Here is a 5,027-nt window from a genome sequence, read left to right on the forward strand (position 1 = left end):
CCAGGTCTTTTATCTGCTGAGTCATTTCCCCAGCACTTTATTTTAGTTTTATAGAGCTTTCAGATTGCTTTTGCCTGCTACCAAAATAAATATATCTACCTGTGAATGCCATATGTATGCTGCCCTTTATTTGAACTCACATTTCCTTTTAGGACTATGAAAGTTCACCTTCATACAGAATCAAATGAAGACCATTAATAATTTGGTGGAGATTTCTCCCTGAGAGAGGAAATCATCTGGGGCAGCTCCAATGTGCTAATCCCAGCCACGAGGAGCCTTTGCCAGGTCCCCATTGCATCATTAGTCTCTGGGGTTTCAGGAAGGCTTCTTTTCATTTTTCTAAGAATGATAGACCGGGGTCTGGTCATAAACATCCAGATACGTGGTTAAGGTTGGATGCCACAGAGAACTATAAAGAAAGGAAGTGATTAGCTAAACTAGATGTTGTGAGATCCCCGAGAGGACCAAGAGGAGAGTTGGGGGTGGTTTACAGTAGTTTACAAAATAGGGCCTCATTTTCGGTTAGAACTATGGTAGATGGAGAGCAATCTCTATCTAAACTGTAGGTTGGGGTAAACACTGCAAAAATCAACAAAATTGATTTGAGTGGGAAATACTGAAATGAAACAAGATTTTTCCTTGAGGGGACCAGGATGAGACTGGAAAGTGTGGTGAATACAGGGTTAAGCTAGAGCACTCACAGCTAAGGGATAGGAGGGATGGGGGCTGCAGCTGGGGACCGCTGTGGCTATTCCACAGCCCCATCACTGCAGGGGGTATGGAGGTACTTGTGCTCAAGGGCATGCACTAGGGAAACCAGACATGTCATGCATACAGGGTTGTTCCTTCAAGGGAAGGAACACAAACGTTGTTTTCCACTTAGAAGGCTGAAACAGATGTGCATTGTGCATCTATGTAGGTAAAGACAGTCCAGGAATCAGACTCACCTCCAAAACCTTACCATACACTTGTTTGTCTCAGTCAACTGTAAGCATGTTTATCTCAGCCAATTTATAGAACCTATCATTATGGACCTTACAAAGAGTTTGGATGGAGTCATGTTCCTCAAGGAGATTTATGTATGCTTTGTTGTGACCCTGAGATTGAGTTAATTATCACCAGAATAGTTTCCACAAACTTTTGCTGTGTTTAAATATGCTGGCTAAAAACCACTCAGAGTCAGACTCCTGAAGCATAACCCAATACCAGCCACTAAGTTGTGCTGAGCTAAACTGTCTTTATGCTTCCCATGGCTGAACTCTCTACTCCTATGAATGTGGAAGAGATTATCCCTACACACGCACACACACACACACACACACACACACACACACACACACACACACACACACAGAGACTGGACTGCTCAGGTTCGCTTCCAGTACCCTAAGCCCTGCAATACATATTATGAAGTTGCCCTTATCAGTCATCTTATGTAAGAGTCTGATTTTGCAACACATATGATGCTCTTCAAAAATAGACATTAGTGGCCCTGCTGTTAATTAACACCTGCTTTAATCAGCATTCTACTCTGTAACCATTGCCACAATTATAGTGCAACGCTTAGACATTCTTTCTACCTCTTGAAAGAAAAGACAGAGAAGTGCCTTCACCATGTGTAATGTCAGCTGCAGGGAAACAGCATTGGAGAGAAGCAACATTAGAAGAATTCATGATCGAGTTGTGACAGACTGGGTCTGAAATAGCAGCAGAGACATCCATCTTAAATATAGAAGTCTCCGAGGTCAGGTCAGTGTCCTTTCTGCCCTTTCAGAGCCTGGCAGGTCCTAGGGACGGTCGCAGATCAGTGTTGCCAACAACCAGCACATCAATGGCCAAGCAGGAGACCAAGGGCACTTGTGTAAATTGTCAAGCTTTCCTGATCATCTCTAAGCATTTCTGGTCTTAGCAGGGAACAGCAGGTGAGTCTCACTATGAGCCTTCTCCCTTTTCATCCTGCCCAGTTCAGAAGCTGCCAGGCTGCTATAGTCTAGAGTCCCGGTCACAGCTATCTGATACCACATTGGGCCCCATTCCTACCCTCTGGACCTGGCTGACAAAATCAGATCCAAAGGAGTGTTATCACAGGCACTGCAAAAGCAGCCTGCTCTCGGGTTTTATATGCGCCTCTACGCTTGGCTTTTCTCTGCTCTGGATTGCTCCTTGTCTTCTGTCCGAGCCTACAATGACCAACCTCTCCAGTGAACACCAACTGCAAACAAGACTCTGTGAGGGGCCTCTAGGATGGCCAGGGCAGGCTGCCAATCTGAAGAGACCAAGGATCCAGCTAGAGAGAGCAGTGTGAACAGGGGAGGGCTGAAAGCTCTCCTTTCAGGCACATGATGTTCCGCACATTCTGCCCTCAGGGGTGCCCATATCCAATCATCCTCCCAGTGTTCAGGGTTACAAGTGCCAAATCAGAGGTACGGTGTGAGGAGATAAAAACGTGTCTTTGTGGGTGGCACAGAAGGTCTCTTGGGTTTCAGGGACAAGTGTAGACAAACACTGATAAGATATTCATGGCTGGGTGTGTAAGGGAATAGGAAAGCAGAGCTTCTTTAAAGCCAGACTCATTTTTATATGATACTGATGTGATGTTAGCTCTGTTTATTTTTTTCCTTGCCGGGAGTGGGGGGTGGGGTAGCAAGACAAGGAGAGTAGATAAACGGAGGCCAGAGATGAAAAAATGTATTACTTCAGGAACAAGATGGTCCCAACAAACCCTATTCATTTTTTGCTTCGGTAATTCTTCTGAAAAGCTGGGGAACTCCTGTGTTCTCAGGGATCCTTTGTTCTTTGTACATCACTGATCCCTCATTATCCCAGAAACTGCAGAGCTGAGACTTCTTCTAAGGAGCCAGCTGCAGTTTGGCTACAAAATATCCTTTGGATCCTTCATCTGTAAATAGAGAACGGTTCCAGGGTGTGTGGGGGAGTCTGTCTTCTTTACTTGGAGATTCTGGATTCAGTCTATCAAAGACATTCTTTCAATTAGACAGACACCTTTCTACTCATGTGTTTGTGTGTATGCTGTATGTGTGTGTGCGCGCGCGCACACACACACACACACACACACACACACACACACACAAGTCTGTGTGTATGCAGGGGCATGAGTGTGGAGACAGGAGACTAGTGTTGGGAAATCTCCTTGATCTTAATACTCCATTCTCTTGTGGAGTTAGAGTCCCTCAGTAAGCCCAGAGCCGGCTGATAGGCTCATTAAATTAGCCAGTTTTCTCTGAAAATATGCTGTGCCTGCCTCTTAAGGGTAGAATTACTGAAATGCCTCCACACACACTCAGCTCTTCAGTGGGTTCTTGGTCCTTTGGCCTGCACAGTGGAATTCTCTCCCTGGCCCCATAGAAGTTGTTTTATGGAAGTGGTCTCTGGGTCTCTTCACTGTCATTTTCTTGAAGATGAAGCCATTCTGTGTTCCTCTGTAAGGCTGAACATTTGAAAACAGATCTGTGCATATGGGAATAGAAACCCCTAGAAGGTGAATTAGCTAAACTGTGGACACAGTGACAGAACAGGCATTCTCAAATACCAGAGAGTGAAAGATCAGTTCTTGGTTCGTTTCCACTGCTAATTTGAGTGTGCTTGGCTTCCTGCCCTCGGGGGTCTTAGGTGTTCCCTCTGACCTTGTAAGACGTGTCATATGCCAGGTTCATATATTCTAGCACAGGGCTTTGGGATATAACAGATACACTGCCTGGTCTGGGAGAGATTCCTCACTCAGTGATCTTCCAGGATTGCATCTAAATAGAGATAAAAACAGTGTATACAGTGTAGGCTACCCTGAGGTTCAGCCACAGACACGTCCATTGAATGGCCTAAGGCTAGTCCAGACTGGGGGTGGGACCCTTCCTGTCTGTGCTTGCCACTTAGTAGCTATACATGGTCGGGCATTGGCTTTGAGGTACTTTAAATCACACGAGGAGAACATAACACCTGCTCACTCAGATGTTCAGACATAATGTGAATACCTGGGCTTGCAGCTGTGAGTGATGGCACGTGTATTGGTTGATGTCACAGCTGTTCCCTGTGGCGTGCAGGAACAAGGGGCAGGTCTCGTCAGAGCTGGGACACACCTGTGGGATACTTTTTGAATCTGAGTCTTGAGTATTTAGTTTCTGCTGTTGTCTCTGTATCAATCAAGCAATAGTAAGCTGGATCATCCTGGTTTTAGCCCTTAAGTGAGACTTCCTAAAATTCCAATGACTAGTCATGTTGTTACTTACAGATTCCATAGCCCCACTGCTTTCTATATATAGCTTGAAGGCCCTTCGATCTGATCCCTTAGATCCCCCCACCTGCTTCACTTGGATATTTAAAAAAAATGAGATTCAGATGGAAACATGAAAAGGAAAAATAGTATGGTCCCTGCTGTGCTCTCTGCCTCATGTCCTGCCATCTGCATGATTTGCGAATGTCCCTCATCCCTCCCGGGATGCTGTGACACATCCCTCTGCTGTCACAGGGCAGGAACCTTTCATTTTCTGCATTGCCAGCTGTCCACTGAAACAATCTTGTTATCATTGTTCTCCAAACCCTGCTTGCCGGCCATTCCTTCACACTCCTCAGGTTTCCTTCTGTGCAGTACAATGTGTGACTTACAGTAGCAGCTGAATGCATAGAATTTTGAATCAAATTATTCACTGGAATAATAATAGGGTGCAGAGCAGACCAGAGGCATGTGTGTTGGAGGTGCAGGTGTGTGTGCACAGACACACATGCCTTCATGGCAGACCTTCCCTCCCTTTAACAAATCTAAATCCTGTGTTTCAGCTACATAAACACAAAGATGATTAAAATGCAGATTTGTTTTTTAATATATTTGTTATATATATTATTTTTCTTCTGATTTTAAAAGAAACCATTTTCAGTGCTTCCAAGGCACCATGCTAGATAGATAAGGTGTCCATCTGTATTTTGAAAGGGAAGGGTAAGGAGACAGTCTAGAGGGAAACTCATATTGAAAGTTAGTCCAGATGTTTGATTCTGGCACTATTAAGAACTGACTG

The 5,027-nt window shown here is 44.8% G+C and overlaps 1 long non-coding RNA gene across 1 annotated transcript in view; it reads left to right on the forward strand.

Annotated features, from left to right (window-relative positions):
- The first annotated feature begins 1,752 nt into the window (after positions 1 to 1,752).
- LOC120100828 (uncharacterized) overlaps positions 1,753 to 5,027 on the forward strand; it is a 12,275-nt gene continuing 9,000 nt past the window's right edge. Inside the window, exon 1 of the long non-coding RNA XR_015674772.1 lies at positions 1,753 to 1,922. This is a non-coding gene — a long non-coding RNA (uncharacterized LOC120100828). The remainder of the gene's footprint in view (positions 1,923 to 5,027) is intronic.

Source organism: Rattus norvegicus, chromosome 2, assembly GCF_021556685.1.
Source record: "Rattus norvegicus strain SHRSP/BbbUtx chromosome 2, alternate assembly SHRSP_T2T, whole genome shotgun sequence".
Classification (NCBI taxonomy): Eukaryota; Metazoa; Chordata; class Mammalia; order Rodentia; family Muridae; genus Rattus; species Rattus norvegicus.